The following is a 19147-nucleotide window of genomic DNA, read 5'->3' on the forward strand; positions in this document are numbered from 1 at the left end:
TAAGAAAACTGTTGGCACTGATGTGGAATGGCTGGGACTGATTGCTGGAAAATAAAGCTTCTGTACGCAGGCAACAAAAGGTAAGACAGAACTGGGCTTCAGCCAGTCCAACACGTAGTCCAGCATTTTAGTACAAACCCATTTCCACTGGCAGTTTATGCTCTTTCTGAAGGGCTTATCCTCAAGTGAAAGGCACACATTCTCAGCTGCCAACACTGCAGGGAGGACAACCTGGCAGCAACAGCTTCTTCAAAAAGATTTTGTAGAGCCTCTTTCTATGAGCCTTCAAAAATAAAAATAAATACATTTTTCTTCTTTAGTCATATCTAACTATTGGACACTTTTACTGATGCTTGTGATTTTTGGAGCAAAGTAAAGTAGTCTTATGGTGATTTAGAGGACTCCAAATGTGGACAGGTCAATGTGATTTTGATTATTGTATTTTAGTCTGATATATATGTCTCTAGCTTTTCTGTCCAAGGAGAAATAAGTCAGAAGCAACACCCCCCACATTTTCCTTTTTCAGGCACAAAAAGGACAGGTAAATCCAAAAAAAAATCTCATCTGGACTTGGACATAGCATACTATTAGCCAGATCCCCTCCTCCAACCATCGCTATAGCTCATGTGCAATGAAAGCAATCTTGTGCTCGCCCACTCCTTCTGTGAGGACACTAGTCTGTATAAATGAAGCAATAGCAGAACAATCTCTTCTAATCTCTCTGCCTGCAGCCGGGGATGGGTGCCTCCTGTCCTGCTATGTACTATTAAGGTACCACCCTCCCTTGTTCAGTATATTTCTGTGTATATCAGGGAGAATTTAAATGGACAGGCATGTATCACAAAACAGTTAAGCTGGCTATAATCTTAACAATACACAGCAAGTGGATTGCATGCAGAGAGGTTTACTGGTACATTTTGAACAGGCCTAGGTAACAGAACCATGTGTATAGATTGCTTGTGAAGGAAAGGACACAAAAAAAAAAAAAGGCAGAAAAACCTTCCTCCAAAACAACAATGACTAGTCCAAAATGAAATAAATCTCTTTGAGTTGACTGCACAGAATTTGGAGAGACTGGAAAAAAATATTCCTCAACTCAATAAACAAAAAGCATGACCACATTTTCCAGAAACTGCAGCAGATCATTTCAAGAGTAGCTAATTGTCTTTGGACAGGATGTAATTCAATAATGTTGGAGGCCTGACAGGTAGTCCTAGTGCTAGCAAATTAAGAGCCTAGTAATTAGCAGTGACTAGGGAATCCACCCTCAGTGATCACTGAGAATATGTCCTGAAACAGCTCAGTCCTTTCCAGTGAACAAGAAAAGGAAAAAATATGGTTAAATTGCATTTTGTCATTGAATTGCTTTGTTACATAAAGCCTAAAGCCTCGAGCAGTCCCAAAACATATGGTGCTGAGAACCTTGTTCAAGAGTTTCATCTCCCCCTCATACCCAGTTCCTTGATAACTGCAGCTGTCAATCTGGCCTGGGTCCAGTGAGTCCAGGGCAGTGTTTTCCCAGGCTGAATCCATTGCAATGTTCACATCAAAGTCCCAGCATTGAACACAATCTCCTGTCGGCACCCTCCTTTTGTTCTGGAATTTTCTTAGGCACGTCTTGCAGCTTTAAGTAGCAATGCCAGTACAGATGGAAACGGCTGGGCTTCTCAAACTTTTCTGCATGCAGTCTGTTCTAGTGCTGAGGCAGTTCATAAAAATATGCCAGATGAATCCGGCTCTGTGATCATATTGTTAAACATGCCACTATAGTAAATAAGACTGAAGCTCCCGTTTTGCTGTGCATAATGTAAGGATAAAGTAATACAAGACTTAAAGGCTCCATCTACTTTCTAAAAAGAAAATTTCAAAGTGTTTCTTGTTCAAACCCCACAGTAAAATTCATATTAATTAATGGAGTAGACCTTGAATAATGTAAAAATCTTTATCAGACAGATGGAACTTTAAAGCTTTAAAGCATTAGTAGGTAAGGTCAATTTAATTTAAAATCTGTTTCCCAAGTAAAAATCCTCTCAATAATCAGAAATCACATTTCAACCCGTTACATCAAAGCAACTGCAGAGAGGTATTTTCATCACTGTAAATCAAAAATCTTGTCATTTTTGTATGATACCCTTGATAGCTCAAAACAATATTTTATATATGAAATGTATTATATATTTTTATATATAGATAAATGAAATTTATTTTTTATACTGTGTATGTCTGTGTGCCTAACAATCTTTTTACCTGTCTTAGAAACCACCTAGTTTCACTTATTAGCTCCAGGATCCTTATTTTATCCCACTTCCAGGGAAAATTTACAGGAAAGGGAGTCAAAACTTTAACTCCAGGGAAAAAGTGAAACATCCCAATATCACACCCCTTCTCAGAGATTATACAGTCCCTATTTAATGTACAAATACATGTTTTTGGTTCAGGTGTAGAACCTGGGTTCTACAGGAGGGCAGTACAGTACAAAGGAGGGCCTTTGTACTGTAACTTACCTTCTGCAAGTCACTCAGGATAACTGTTTTAAATTGAACTCTGAAGTACTATTTGCGGTATGCAAGTGCCTCTGTACTTTCAGTGTTCCAAACCATATTGTAGTATGATTCCAGTTCCATCTGTAAAGCACAGAATAATATTTTTATTATTGTGTAGCAAAACATACTTTTATGGCAAGGATCAGGGACAGATTTTCTGGAAGACACTAAAGGGAAAATATTCCAGACTCTATTCACTACCTCGTGAGATGATTTACCCAAGACCACATGATATGGTTGCAATGGTATAGTATCCCTATTGCCATTATAACTAGGATATGGGGGATCTGTTTCTAGTGTCCACCACTAGAGTCTGTCTTACACTCTTATCTATAAGGCATTATTGCATTCTATTATATTTTAGGGCATATTGTATTATGAACAGCAAACAATAAAAAAACTGTCAATATGAACATCTATTTAGTCTCTTTTCTTTTCCTAAGCACCTGTTTTTCAAACTTCCTTCTGAATAGTGCTGTCTATATCAAAAGTAAAAAGATTTTTGACTTATGTAAAGTTCAGACACAGTACCAGAAACAGCCTATTAAAATGAATGACTTATGATAAATGAAAGAATGTGATAAATGAACCATTTTATCAGTTTCTGATGTAGTCAAGTCTACTAGAATCTTCAAAAGCATTCAGAAAAATTGCTCACTGTTGTGTGAAATTTCTCTAATGAAATACCTTTAGATTGTCATCCCTTTATTACTCATACAGAGTGTTACCCAAAAGACAGTCCACCAAAATACATGGATTCTGGAAAAGAGTAAGATGGGTTCTCTCTGGTCTCATAAGTCAAATTAGAATTGCACTTGTATTAACCTAAAGCAGAGCAAGAAACAGAAATAGCCACATGTCGTTTGAGGCCATTTATGCTTGGGCCAGATTCTCAAACAGGAATTAATCACTATAATGACACACTGTGACAGAAGATTGCATTTTAACCCCAAAATAGATTGTGCTTCCTTACATTGAAATCAGAAAATATTTTTAATACTTACAAAATTCAGAGTCACATATTGTTTGTAATTGTTGTCTTTTCAGCTGAGGAAAAAATGGCATTTATCTCACCTGAAATTCAAGATCTGTTCAAAAATTTTCTAGACATCCATGCACAGTTGGTCTACAGGTTCTTCATAGGAAGTAACATCGCTTTGAGATCTCTGTCTAAATTCATTCCATGAATCATTCCTACAGAGGGAATTTAGGAGATAATCTCAGACAAGACAGTTGGTTGTGTATGGAACACTAAAGTTAGACAGGGTGGGATTGTTCTCATTCAGTATTCACCACCTGTAGAGTAGTTTATGAGTGACGTGGTCCCTTGAGTCCCTATAGTAGTCAACAGAGCAATTCTGGGACCTTCATCCCACCTCGAAGCAATCAGAGAATTACTCAAACGAATCACTCGAATGCTTTCTATTACTTTCTACTGATAACGAGAAGAGCTGAGGGTTACTACTAGATCAGGTGTAGACACCATACATTTGAAGAACCTGATATAAACCACACCACTGTTGACCAAAAATAAAACTCTGAAATACCTACCACAACTCCTACAATAAAATCCAGGGGTCTGTATCTGACCACAGAGTGGTTTTATGAAGCAGAAGCAAGATGTGGTGATGCATACATTCAGCATTTCTTTAATGACTTTTGCCATCAGTTTAATGACTGTTCTGAACTAAAGAACTTCACAAAGATTGCAAACGCAATGAGGCAATTAATACTTTACACTGAACAACTGTCTACAGAATTTGATTCCTTCAAATCTTTTCTATCTGGACCTGTACTTGCATTTGAACTTTATGAATCCAAAGGGAAATCTGGGTTTACTGGAGAAAAAGGCACCAATGCCACTGATCTCAGCAAGTAAATATGCAAAGAAGTTTTCGTTTCCCTGTTTTGCTGATGCACGGTCCAAGTTCCAGCACAGCATTAAGCAATGGTGAAATAAGGCACTACAATAACCAAGAAATATATAAACCTATTTGCATTTATGTGATTATCACCAATCTGTGCTGCTTTTATGTCTTTGCACATGGATCTGGAGTTCATTGTCTTTAAGGCAGCCTATATGGTGTGGTTTGGATTTGTGGCTAAAACCATGCTGATAACACCCCAGTATTTTAGCTGTTGTCAAACAGTCTTTGCACAGTGTCAAGGCTCTCTCTGGTTCTCATTCCATCCCCTCTGCAAGTTGGCTGCTGGTGAGCAAGAGGCTGGGGGAGGACAGAGGTGACAGCTGACCTGAATTGACCAAAGGGATGCTCCAGGCCATGGAACAGCAATAAAACTGGGGTTAGCCTTTCCGAAGTAGCCATTGTTTGGACTCTGGCTGGGCATTGGTCTGCTGGTGGGAGGTGGTGAGTAAGTGTCTTTGTATCACTTGTTGTTTGTTTTTTTTCCATATTTATTTCCCTTCAGTTTCTAAAACTGTCTTTATCTCAACTACCAAGTTTTTTCTGACTTTTGCTCTTCTGATTCTCTCCCCAGTCCTACTGCAGGAAGGAATGAGCAAGCATCCAAGGACGGATGGCTCTTCTAATAACATTTCAAGAATAACAAAAAAGAGTCCAGTCCATCACAGGAAATTCATATACCAGGCTGACCACTGACAGAACCAAGTAACACAGTTTGATTAATTATAGAAAGCTCAATTTACAGCAGAACTGGAGCTCTGCATAAGGGGAGTGCCACTGGAGTGCCAGTAAGTGCGGCTAACAGGATGGAGAAATTCACACCATGGGTGGGACAGTCTCAAAAACATCCTCTCTTCAAAATGGAATAATTTAAAGAACAGAAGGTCAATATGAGAAACAATACATTTTTGTTCCCCTTCCCAAAATAATTTAAGACAGTCTTCAAAGCATTGAAATGCCAATAAAATCTTCATGCTTGGAGATTGGGATTCTTTTGGAGAGTGATTTTTAAAAGCATATAACAGATGCAAGGGTGCACAGTTCTTGGCAGATTTTGCCCCTCGATGCTTTAATGCAGTGCTCAGAAAATGCACTCAATAAACATCATCATAAAATACCTTTTGCAGTGTCTTACAAAAGTGTGTTGTCTTATGATCTGACTGTTCATTGTGGTAGTTGGATGAGACAGAAAGGAAAAAAAAAAATGGATTTCAAAGGCTTTTTCTCTTCATGTGAGAGGTATAAAAAAAAAATCCCTTCTGGGTGTTACTGCAGTTCTGCAGAACACAACTGTAGCAAGAAAAGCTGATAACACTGCGGTTAGTTCTCTTCGCTATGGCAGAGGATGAGAAGGTTCAAAGTATTACTCTGTCTCAGAAACCACAGCATCTACAGCTGAGGATCTCTGAACCACAGTGAACAGCTTCTTAATCCCCAGCTGGCTGTGCAAGTGCTGGCATACAAAGTCCCATGGATTATCGGACTATTGTCAAAACCCACCACACACACACACTCTCTGGCTTATATCCAGACCGTGGTAGTTTGCCTCATGCTGTAAAGAAACATCTTCTAAGGCACCTCATCAAAACCAGGCATTACTCAGGGCAATGTGAACAGCAGCACCGGGACCTGTGAATGAGCACGCTGGTATCGCAGCCACTGCAGGCACGGGCAGGTGTCCTGCCATCTATAGGTTTTCACACTAAGGCTGATGCCAAAGATCATTCATTCTTCCATGACATAAATACTGAGCAGCAGCATTAGCAGCTGGAGAGCCAATAGAAAAATCTGATTACTCTTCATCAGTAGTACAAATCTGACAGCATCCATGAAACTGAGCTAAGCCAAGCTTGTACCTTACAGTTTGCATCACAATCATAAAATCACAGCATAGCCCTCTTCTAACAATTGTTTATCTTTGTTTTGTTGTTGTAGCAGTTGTTTGTTTGTTTGCTTTTTCCTTTCCTTTCCTTTTTTCATTTGTTAGCAGCAAATACTGACAAGCCCTTGAACTGCTGCTGATGGCTCTGTATCTCTTCCCCATCTCACCCTGAGTTCTTGCCTTTGCAACTTCCTTGGCCTTAAGATGCACAGTGAAATCACACACTGTATGGAGAAAAAAAAAAAAAAACACTCCATTCTGCCAATTTTAAATGTGCTATTTTTCCACTGCATTCAATATCACTTCGCTCATGTTAGGAATAACAAAGGACATAAATTCCAAGTTTATTTCCTGGATTATTCATTATTTTATACACTTTTCAGGTCCTTTCCTGATCCATTTTGATAACAAAAAAAAATCCCATCTGTTACATTTCTCTTTATATTAGTTATTATAGACTTTCTGTTGTTTGACTTCCTAGGAAAAGTGCTTTTGTTTCTGCCTCCTGTCTGGAAGAATCTCACCACTACATTGTGCTGAAGAGAACCAACCAAAGAAATCATTTGGAATGATGTAAAATCATGGAGAAGAAAAAGATCAAGAGTTGGACTTGATGATCCTTAAGGGTCCCTTCCAACTCAGGATATTCTATGATTCTATGATTTCTATAATTGTCTGTATCTTGTAAAATGGATGCCATTAACCTCCTGTGATCTGCTGGACTCAGAAATGCACACTGCTTCTGTCAGACTTTTCACAGAAGTCTTCTGTTTTCAAAGTAATAAATCTCTGGAAGGGGGGGGTTGGGAGGGGGTCTGCTAGTTTTCACTGTCTTTGTTGTTGTTTTCCTTAAACATACTTTCTCTACTCTCACAAAGTGTCTTCTTTGGATTTTTTACTTGCCTTCAACGGTGATGGATCTGCTGATGAGCACAAAGCAAGGTGCAATTTCTTGTACATCATCAGTGGGTTGCAGCCCATTCCCAAAGCCCAGATTCCATAGCAGCAGAACACAGAAGATGGTGGCTCTTGAATCCAGATTAGATCAAACTTTAATGACCCCACAGAAGCTCCAAGATAAATGCAATTCCAATTCAGATTTCAGAGTATTTTTTCACCAGCTGAGCAAGAACATTAATTAATTAAGGACACAACATGGGCAAAAGCACCTGCTGAAATCAAAGCAATGTATATTGTTTCATCTACATAATGATTCTGATAAATTAAGAAACACACTCATCACTAGATATTGGAAATTGGAACCCTACACCAAAATTCAGATGTCCTGCCTAGCTGTTGTTCCCTGAATGCTATGGATCTTTTAATTCTGATCTAGGACTCTTGCTCTGGAAGTCTACCTTTCAGTTAAACTAGAACCTTGAATATAAATCTCTTTTCACCTCTCAAAAGTTATGTTCTCAGATTGAAATATGATTTTTATTACCTCTCCTAAAGCATCTACAGAGTCATTAGAAAATAGTAACATTAACAGTACCTGAGGAAGCTCTGAAGCTCTGGGAGTCACCTCAGTTTGGACATGCCGGTAACTAAGAGTGCCTCGGCATCATTCTGGAGGACAGAGGATAGGAATAGCTATGTTATTAGATCTTTAGGCTATTTCAGTCATGCAAGCCTTTCAATCATAGAATCATCTAGACTGGAAAAGACCTAAAATATCATCAAGTCCATCAGTCCTTGTCAGACCCTGACAGTTTACCTGCCACCAGAAACCTAGTTTGGGGTTAAATTATGGCTCAGGAGTCACAGAGTGCTCCATTTTTCAGGAATTTAGGACTAATTATACTGATACTGAAAATCAAGAGGTTAATTCAGAGTGAAGAACACTAGAGGAATTGATAAGAAGCCTGTACTGACTAAAATAGTACCAACTAAAACCTTAAACCCAAACATCTACCTTCCAAATATTCTGAACAGAGCTGGAATATTCTGTGCAACCATTAGAAAAACTTTCTTCCAAAGTATGTAGACATGTTCCCCCTGGAGTGGCATGCCCTATATGAATTACTCTAGCTGAAAACCCGAAATATGGCTTTCATTTTCAGAGACGCTTTTGTAAACTCCATTTAGATCAAAGATTTTCATGGTGTGGTTTTTAGTGTTTTTTTTTTCCCTCCTTTAATTGAACAGACAAAACATATACCAATTAAGCTCATCTAACATTATAAAAATGTTTTTTATCTTCTGACATTTTACACAGATGAATGTCTTTGAGAAAACTCATAGAGGAGATTAGAATGGGACAAGTCCATGATATGTATAAATACATACAAAAAAGACAAAATAAAAGTGCTTGCAACTTCATGTAACTGTGCATTTATAGTTTCTAAATGCATAAGTGAGGGAGAAGATGTGGCTTCCCCTGAATATTGAAGAGAAGAAAAATCTGCTACTTCTGTAGAATGTTCACCAACTAATCAAAATTTCTTCACTACAAGTGGTATAAATGTAATATTTATTATTTAATGTGCCTATTTATTTGCTATGTATGCACATACATAATTTTTTCCTAATAAATTTGATTTATCTGTAAGTGCAAAGTGCAACTACTTCAAATTAGTTTGATCAAAGATCAGACATTCATTGCTGAGTAATGGAAACACTGCTAATAAAAATTCTACAGCTTCTGGCAGAGGCAGGGGGAGGAGGATGATAATGTCCTCAGAGATCAACTCCTAGCAGTCTTCTGTAGGGCCATTTACATGTAAAGAAGATATTTACAAGTTCACATAGGTGTTAGGAGAATTTGAAATACTGTGCTCAAATAAATAGTAGCATTTGGTTTTCTGCATCAAGTCCTTTCAGGCTATTTAATATTGTTATTACTTTCATTGCACCCCCAGCTGAGATCAATACCTTTTTTTTTGCTTAGATACTGTGCAACTGTTCAAACAAAGACAACCTCATTACACAGTATTTATAATGTAAATAGCAAGCTTCCAAGCCATTACTGGGTAGGATGGAAAAAAGCCCTTTTTTTTTTTTTTTTTTGCTCCCCAGTGAAATCAGAATTATTCCTTTGTCACATTCTAAAGGGAAAGGATTCTTGCTGATGATTGATTTACTTTTCTGGATGGGCTCAGCTGCAGTTCACAGAGGTAGGTGCTTACTTTGTTTATTCATACAACTTTCACTTCATAAAAATAGAAAATATTTGAGGGGAAATAAAGAATGGAATTTCATATAGAATAGAATCATTCAGGTTGGAAAAGACCTCCAAGATCATCTAGTCCAACCTTTAACCTAGTACTAAAGTCCACCACTAAACCATGCTAAGTTTTACATCCACATGTTTCTTGAAGACCTCCAGGGATAATGATTCAACCACTTCCCTGGGCAGCCTATTCCAATGCCACACAACTCCTTCAGTAATGAAACTTCTCCTAACATCCAACCTAAAAATGCTAAACATGGATCTAGCATAAAAGTGGTAGAGTTAGGAAAAGAAATGAGAGCTATAGATTCCTAATCAGCAGTACAGCTAGAAGAAATTTTATGACTCTTTATCTGATTCATATACCAGCCGCTCATGGTAGGGTAGAACTCTTGTATGATATATAAAAGTTTCTTAAACATGTTAGATAGTTTTACCTGGATAGAACACTTTAGGGAAGTATATAAATACCCAACAGTCTCTAGAAAGGTCTCTTCCTCACACATGCATAACACTTACAGACCTTGTTATGTCAGCAGAATCCCATTAGAAAGAATAAAATTGCATAACGAGATTAACTTGATGTTATTTGATGCTCCATCAATGAAAAAGAACACGGAGAGATTTCAGGTGAGTCTAACATGGAGCCCACAGATGCTCCTATCCACCTTTTCCTTAGAGGATTTCCTGCCTATATTCTAGCCTAACCTACTGACAGATTGCTGCCACATCCTCAAAAGGAAAAAAAAAAAAAAAAAAAAGCACTAATTTCAAATAAATAAACTTAGAATTTAAAGTATATGATTTAAAGAAAAAAAAATCATTCTAAAAGCTTTGCTTACTGCCCACTTTATTTTTCACACACCACAAGCATCTATACCTCTTCATTTGGATACTAGTTTAAAAAAAAATCTTTAGATCAATCTGACCAACAGAGAAAATATCACATGCGGCTCAAGCCTTTTAATGTTTATTTCTTCTGTCCTCATAATAGGTAGTGTGTGGTCTCCTAAACTAATTTCATGAATATCACAGTAAAAACAGCTGTTATCCCAAATGGCTTAAAGCTACCACACAGTTCATTCTACACCATTTTCCTCAGGGACTTGCAGTAAACTCATCTTGCCACCCTTATAACATCATAAAAATAATTTAAGGACTCTCAGATAATCAACCAAGTTACCAAGGACAGAGAGTTCTTAAAGGCTATTAGGATTTCAAACCCTCTACACAAGTTCTTACAAACTGTTAAACTGTTGTCATCCCCAATCTGCCAAATAAAGTAGGGAGTCTAGGATAGCATTTCTCAGCAAAGCCATAATACGAGGAGTCTGCATTTTCTTATTGGGGCAAAATTACCCACTGTTGAGGAGTAAACTTGTCTTCTATGTTTTCACAGTACCTGCTGTTAAAAATGTTCCTCTTGTCCAAATTATCTCTTGCCAGCATCCCCACATCCATAATTTTATCCAGAAAAGGCCTTCATCTCTACACTTATCTCACCCTAACAGACTCCTCCCTGACAAACCTCTCTCACCTGTGTTAGGATAATTGGTTAATATAAAGCATCCTCATGGGTGAAAAAAAAAAATGGCTCACAGGGAGAACAGTTAAATCCACTTTTAAAATTCTGGATTTGACCTTCACCCTACATTTCCTTTTATTTTTGCTATTGTGAACAAAGACTTCAGGATGCTTACAATTGAACCAATCTTGCAAATACCTTCCCTAACCAACATCTGAGCAAGATAGGCAAACAGAGATTTGTAAAATTCATTGAAAAACATCCAAATTCCTAAATTTAATTGGAATCAGAAGAATCAGGGACCTGAGTATGTATTAAGGTTCTAAGTCCGAACTATACAGAAAATACAAAGGGCTCAGGGAGGGCCTTTGCTTCCAGCCTCCTCCCCCCAACCCTCACTCCCCAAATAAACTAAGTACCTGGAAGCATTAGGTCTCAGGAAAGACATTACTAAGTTTCCTCTGAAAAATGAAGTTATTAGTCTCTCTTTCTTACACATCAATCTTTACCAGGATTTAGGCACAAAATACTTCAAAAAGAATTAAATACCTGATACTTTTCAGGAACCCTGCTTTTGGATTTACTAATCAACACTTGTATAACAGGCAGTTAGCCTCTCCGGTCTCTTGTTTTGCAACAGTAAAACAGGTTAACATTACTCTGTATATTGTGTTTTTGTAGAATGACAGCTCTTAGAGACAAGGAACCTTACCAGATCTTCCACCACGGGACCAAATACAGTTGATACACTGGGAATTCTGCAATTATAAATACTTTTTCTTCCATGGATAATGTATAGTTGTTCATGAATTCCTTCCTTTGTATTGTTTTGATGTTGGTGGTTAAGATCTCTGCTGAATAATTCAGAACCTTGCAAGATGCATGAATTTTAAGTTATATTTTAAAGGTTGAGAAATGAAAAAAAAAAAAAAAAAGATTTTCCATAAAACTGTATTTGCCACTGAACAAATGATTACGGTACAACACAGAGAAGGCTGACTGTTGTTTCTTTCATACCTGTCCCCACCACCTTTCCAAGATTCAATACAGCCTTGTGAAACTTTCACCCTGTTTATTTATAGTATAAATATATTTTCAGTTCAGAAATCAAATTTCTAAGTTATCAATACTTATCTTTAAATATTTGGGAGACTCTACTCTTTGAAAGAGCAGTTAAGACAAAAGTTTTCTATTCACAGGAGAATCAGAAAAGTTGGAGGAAGAGGGAAGGGAAAGGAAGGTTTTTCACAACTCTGAATTTGTTTCTGTCAGGTACAGTCACCAGAACTGGAATAGAAAGGGTGTTTTTCAGCTCATTAATATGTACCTGAGGAGTAGCTACCTCCAATTACATTCCTTCTCTTCTTAATCCTGCTTAGTCTAGTCAATGATATGGATATCTCCAGGGGAAATCTTTTTTTTTTTCCCTTGTTTTTTTTTTTTTTTTTAATTTCAGAGCACACACTGAAGCATGACTGAAAAGTGTATCAATATGGAAGTGGGTCCTGGAAACCAAGTACAAATCTCAGTGCTTATCACGGTGAAAGTACAGAAACAGGGAAAGAGAATTTATCACCACAAACTGGCATCACATTTCCATCCAGAAAGGGACCAAGTTCCCAATTCTTTCTGTTCCACCTTTTCCAAGAACTAACCTCAGAATGTTTAACAACAGTGAGGAGACTTCAGCAGAATAAATCATTTGAGCCACAGACTTTTAATTTGAATCTTGTCTGAGTTTTGGCAACTTATTCTTTAGCAGAGTTTGCAAATTAAGCACACAGCCAAGCATAGGTGCCCTTGGGACTAACTCTAGGCACCAGTTTAGCATTGCCTTTTTGTTGTTCTAGCTATTTCCTACTTTATACTTTGCTTTTAACCTGTTTCTTCCCCAAGCTGTGTTTGGAAAGCAATTAACATGATATCCCCTCCCATAAGCACAAAGGAATTTTCAAACAGAAGCATCCAGAGAAGTATTTTAACTGATACGGTGACTATGAAACTCTTCATAATTTCCTTTGTATTGTTCTTTTCAAAAGATAGTTTGTCCAAACTACCCGTGTCTTTTTATAACGCATTTATAAAGCAGTGCATCTAAAATGATCAGAATATTTTTACAGGTGTGCAGGATGAGGAAGGCAGACTAAAAACCCAAAAGGACACATTTTCTTCAGTTCATACTATTCACAGCACAGCAACAGGAACCTTTCTGAGACTAAAGTGTTCCTAGCCATCTCACACCCTGCTTTTAGAGTTGTCAATAGTTCAACTTGTACCTTTTCAGAAGGACAGACAGGACACTGCATAGCAGATCCAATATATGAGCCTCCTGTCTATAATCATGGAAAAGTATAAGAAGGGATGGAGGGGATGGGGGGAAGCACACGATTCTTACTCATAAAAATCTTTCCTAGAAGCTCTGGAAAACAGATAATGGAACTGCAATTGCATAGCAAGTTGATTTACAATAGCAATGAAATTTAAGTAAAAAGATGTGAGAAAGTCTAACAAGGATTACTCATCAATACTTTGTCATGCCCTCCAATTCCAGCTTCCAATCTCCCCTGGTTTGTGACAGCAACTGTTCAGAGGAAAGGTCCCTCTAGCCCAGTAACCTGTCTTAATAGGGTTTTGCTATTGATCATAAGGAAATAATATATAAACCTGTCAGGCATATATGATATCCTTCCCCATCACTGTTACCACCACTGTTACCTATTACTCTCTCATGCTCATGTTTATAGCTCAGAGCCAAGGTTTTATTTTATATATGTAATAATTCTCAATTGATTTCCCTTTAATTAACTTGTCTACTCTCCCTTTTGTAAACCTGAGTTTACTGTGCTCTGTAAGAAGTTCCACAGCTTACCTTACTTAAGAATTTCCTCCTAATCACTTAGAATATCTTACTGCTGTATAGTTTCCCATCAGCATATAACACCTCCCAAATCAATCTGGAGTTAGGTGCTATGTTCTCCAGCTGAACATACACCATTACCTACTTACAAATGAGGAAGATATTCTTTCTGCTTGAATGGTTTTGATGCATGGAAATGAATAGCTGCTTTGTAAGGGTGAGATAGCTTCTTTTCTTAGACAAATTATCTGAGCCTTTACATATGAAGCAGTGCAGGATCATAGATACTTCAGCCTGTCTTCCCATCTTGCAGCAGGACTAACCACGGCCAGATTATCCTTAACCTTCTCTCAAATCTCTAATATGGGAGATCCCACAAACTCTTCAGCAGATTCCAAGACTTCCCTCTCTTTGTGGTTACAAAGATTTTCCTAAAGTCTAACCTAAACCTGCTAGAGTGAACAGTGAGGGATGCAAACAGTACCGGAGAAAACACATTTTTATAAGAGCACTACAATGGATGAAAACATGGAAATTCTGTGTTTCCAAATAAAGGGTAGGTTACGAAATGGAAATAGTTAAATAGATGTATAGATGTTCCTTATTTTCCACTTCCTAACTGGAAGACAAACAGGATGCAAACCCATAGATCATGTGTTCCTACATAAAGGCTAAAATTAAAATTAAAAAAAAAAGGGGGGGGGGGGGGCAAAATAAGAAAAAGTGAGTGGCTGGGGGGTCTCATTTACTTTCATTTAAATTTTTACAATAATTGTTTTACATTTACAACAAATCCACAGGAGTTGCATTCAGCTTCAAAAACAGGAGCTACAGAAAGAAACGTGGAATCTTTTAAAAAAGAATTGAAGTTGAATAAAAGAATGAAAACCTCATGGGTGATACTAGACAGGGCCAGCACATACCAGGTCTGAAGACAGGGTCAATAAAGGACAATAGAAAACTAGCCTGGCCAAGAAACAAAGCAAAAAAGGTTATCATACATGAGAAGACGTCTGTCAAAAGAGTTGTATCCAAAGGAAGAAAACAGGAGCAGTCAAACTCTGGTGGATTAAGTGTGAGATACAATAATGGAGGTCCCCCAAATGGGTCTGAGAAACAACATGCGAAAGCTATAAAGTTAAAGTTCAGGAGAGGACAAGCACTGCAGAGAAACTAAAATAATTCTTCTTATTAGTATTCACTGCAGAAGAAAATGGGCTTTGATATTCTCACCCTTCTGTTTCTGAAACTGGAGGGACTTCAAAAGACATAATGGATAAATGGGCAAAGGGAATACTAACAAATCCCAGGACTTGCTTAGAGGTAACTACTATGAAACATCACACACACACACACCAAAAAAAAAAATATATATATATATATATATGTATGTATATATACATATATAGCTATTGACTAAGAAAACTCAAGGATGAAAAGGTGTTTTACTACAGAAATTCCCAGTGTGTAATGCCTTGCTCTTTACCTGAGGACAAAAGTGACAATTAAAAACAAATCTGAAAGCTTCTAAGGGACATGGAAGAAACAGGCCAAATCAGTGGAAACTAGCAAAGAATTGGTGAAGTGGACATTTGGATAAATGTGAACCACTTTGGAACAGTCCCTATGGCATTTGCAAATTTAATTTCTGCCTTGCAAACCTGTTGGAGTTTCTTAAATGGGGTCAGCAAATTTGCAGATAACAAGAGATCTGGTTGATACAGTCTTTCTGCATTTCGAAAAGCCTTTTGATAAAGTCTCTCATCAAATGCTTTTAAGAAAACAAAGCAACCGGGACTAAGACAAAAGGTTACGACGCGTATAAATAATTGCATGAAAGACAAACACAGAAGGTAGAAGCAGTTGGCCACTTCTGACAACAGGTAGGTCTCCAGGTCTGCCAGGACAAGAGGCAATGGACACAAACCAGAACACAAGAGGTTCTGCCTAAACATCAGGAAGCACTTCTGGGCTGGGTGGAGATGGAGCCCAGGCACAGTCTGCCTAGAGGCTGTGGGGGCTCCTCCTGGGGGATCTCCAGGAGCCACCTGGACGTGGGGCTGGGCCCCCTGCTCGGGGTGGCCCTGCTGGGGCAGGGCTCAGAGCAGAAGGACCCAGAGGCCCCTGCCAGCCTCAGGCATTCTGTGGTTGTGTGATTCCCCTTAGGGCCACTGGCAGGGGTTACTGGGCCTTATGTATGACCTGCACAGTCCTTCTTATGTAACGTACAAACTTCCCAAATCAAGGCCATTATACTTATTGTTCTTATTGTCACCAATGACAGACATCAGCAGATTACCATTATTATCTCATGATTTCGTAATTACTACTGAAACTAGAAAAGTAGACGGAGACAGGATTTTTGAAAAGGATATTTCAGCTTAAGAAGAAATAGTAAGGACGCAGCTGAATTCTGCTAGCAGTAGGTCCCATACAACAAGTGCTGCTGTTTAGAACACAAAAATTAGAACACACAAATTAGCAGGCAGCAGCATTTGTAGGCTTGATTGCAAGCACAGCATTGTCAAAGCAGTGCTGCTTGGTATAATATCAAGTTTTGTGTTTGCTATCCCTCTGCCAGACTGTAGAACTATGTTCTGCAAAGCCTAAGATGCTGGAATTTACAAATTGTGCCAAACGGTGGGGGGGGGGGGGGGGGGGGAAGTGTTTTTTGCACAACAACAGCAGCTTGTAGCAAGGACTCTGGGGTCTAAATTACATTCAGAATTGTATTAAAACTCACTTAATTAATTCTAGACTGATGCCACGGCACTTTCTTTTAAGCAACAGAAATGGATTTGCTTGTCATTAACAAAAATACACAAACCAGCTTCTCCACATTCACAGGGGACTTCTAATTGTTTAATGGAAAGGAAGAGAAGTAGCATTATGTAATGTTTCCATTTTGGCCTTTAAAAAGCCAGGCTGTGTGTTGTATCTGCAGAACAGTAACACAGAGGACCCTGAAGAGGGTGCAGATTCATTTCAAAGATTCATGGCACTGACCTCTCTTCCTTCCCTTGATAATAGGACAGGCAGCTAATGTCTGTCAGTAGAGGAAATACAAGGGCCTAGGACCCACCCTGCCACAGCAGTAAGCTGGGAAGCCAAAAAAGACTACTTTTGTGCCCTTAAGATCCCTCACATGAAGTTCAGCCAAAATTTGTCTCCCTTCTAAGGATCAGATTAGTCCAGGTGACATCATGGTACGAATATGTGCCAAAAAAAAAAAAAACCAACATGGTGTCCATATCTACTTACATCTTACTCTCTCCTACCTGTATCCCCACCACCACCACCACCCTATGGGCTTTCATGTAGTTTTAAGTTACCAACATGTTTGCTCTAGGATTTGCAGTTTTCACACATCGTGCAAGTAATTCTGGGGCACACACAGCTCCTTCTCATTCTGTCTGTTGGTACTGGGTGAAAAACTTCTTCCCTTTAAAATACTTGCATTTCCATTCCTATTTCTTTCTTCTTTTAGAGCCCTTCAATGTGCCTGTCACCAAAGTAGAACAGTATCAGGCTGCATTTGAACAAGTCACAAGACCCCTTTACCTTTAAAACATTCTTTCTTTATGACATTGTCATTTTTATTATTACATTAAAGCGCTGGATGTACTGATGTTACATTAACTAGTAGTCATTAAACATGTTGTCTAGTGGATGGAAAGAACCTGCCTACAAGAAGATGCACTCAAATCAGTAGACAAAGTCAGCCCAACTCGATACAAAATGAAGAACCTCGAACAGCACATGTACAACAGTGTACAACAGATTGCTCTTCAAGGTGAAAATCACATACATGTAAAGTAGCAAAGACGGATCTTCCACTTAAAATAAATAAATAAATAAGTTTCAAAATGCCTTTAGTACCTAAGAGTACACCAACAATGCCAAACAACTAGACTGAGCTAGACTGTCACCTGAGCAATTTGTACATGTGGGTGAAGGAACAAGAAGTTATGGCTCTCTCCTTAAATAAGAATGCATCTGTGAGAACAAGGAGCATGGCAGTGAATGGCACAGGCTCAGCTCAGGAACTGTCCCAGGAGGAAGATTTTACGGAGAGTCCAGATCATTAATAACGTATTATATAATATATTATAATTTCCTGGCAGCACACAGGAAGCAAGGAATTAACTATGGTCCTATCCCTTGAGTGGCTACTTGCTAGTCCAGCTCACGCGCTCCTTGGGCAGCCTTTATTTAGTACTGCCTTAAATAACAAAGCCTACATCTCCCCCACCTTTAGTTAAGCTCAGTAGAATCCAACTCCGTAAATCATCTTGTGAACAACTGGTGGAATAAAGGGGCCGCAAATCATTCTGCTTGCAGTTCTGTAGTGAACATCTTCGTGTCTCTATGAATAATGGGCAACAGCAGAGCCACAGCCAGGCTCACAGGATAGAACTGCTTGAAATTGAGCAGAGGTGACCGTGTCTAAATCCTCTCAGTTCTGCTGCCTAGACATTGGCTGGAACAAGCAATAAGGGAAGCTTTAATAAGTGTGCAGAGACAAGGAGAAGTGGTGGTAACAGCTTCTTTACCACCTTAGGAGGAGAAAAATCAACAGGATGATATGGAAGTCATGGAGTACAAGGCTCCCAGGACATGAGACTATTAAAACAGCTCACAGTAGCTCAGTGTAGCACTTTCAAAACTACCACAGCTTTAGCTGACATTTAAGCATTGGACCCCTGTCCAAGAGGCAAAGTAAAGTTAGAGAGAACATAGAAGAAAAAAAAAAAAGAATACAGAACTGTCATGTTACAGAACTCCTAGGCCTTTTTTGGGGGTTGGACCTGATGATCTCTCGAGGTCCCTTCCAACCCCTAGAATTCTGTGATTCTGTGATTTTTCTAACTTTGGGGATACTGAAATTCCTGCTGTGATAATTCTGCTGCTCCTATATGCTTTATTCATGTTACCACATTAACGGAGGCACAGAACAAACAAAAGTGTCATAAGACTTTCAGGTATTAGTTAATGGCATTTATTTTGTGTTTGCGTAAACAGCTGTCTCAGCTTTCAGATCAAAAGAGGAAATACTAAATATATATATCCTGTAAATAATCCAGCCCATTTGGCTCAGGAACAGAACTGTCTCAAAAGAACCATGGAATGAAGGATTTGTTTTAATGTGGAAGTTACACCTTGATTGAGTAACTAACATATTCTAAAAGCGCACACCCTTTTCATACACTTATTTATTTTCCAAGAGCCAGGTTCAGACAGAG

General features: G+C 38.5%; 1 long non-coding RNA gene across 1 annotated transcript; it reads right to left on the reverse strand.

Annotated features, from left to right (window-relative positions):
- Positions 1-997: 997 nt before the first annotated feature.
- On the reverse strand, positions 998-10976 carry LOC106033888 (uncharacterized). The gene is made up of 4 exons (XR_001205636.3): positions 10925-10976; positions 3618-3737; positions 2505-2624; positions 998-1796 (listed from the first exon to the last, which is right to left on the reverse strand). It is a non-coding gene; the product is annotated as an uncharacterized lncRNA (long non-coding RNA).
- Positions 10977-19147: the final 8171 nt, after the last annotated feature.

Source organism: Anser cygnoides, chromosome 4 (genome assembly GCF_040182565.1).
Source record: "Anser cygnoides isolate HZ-2024a breed goose chromosome 4, Taihu_goose_T2T_genome, whole genome shotgun sequence".
Lineage (NCBI taxonomy): Eukaryota > Metazoa > Chordata > Aves > Anseriformes > Anatidae > Anser > Anser cygnoides.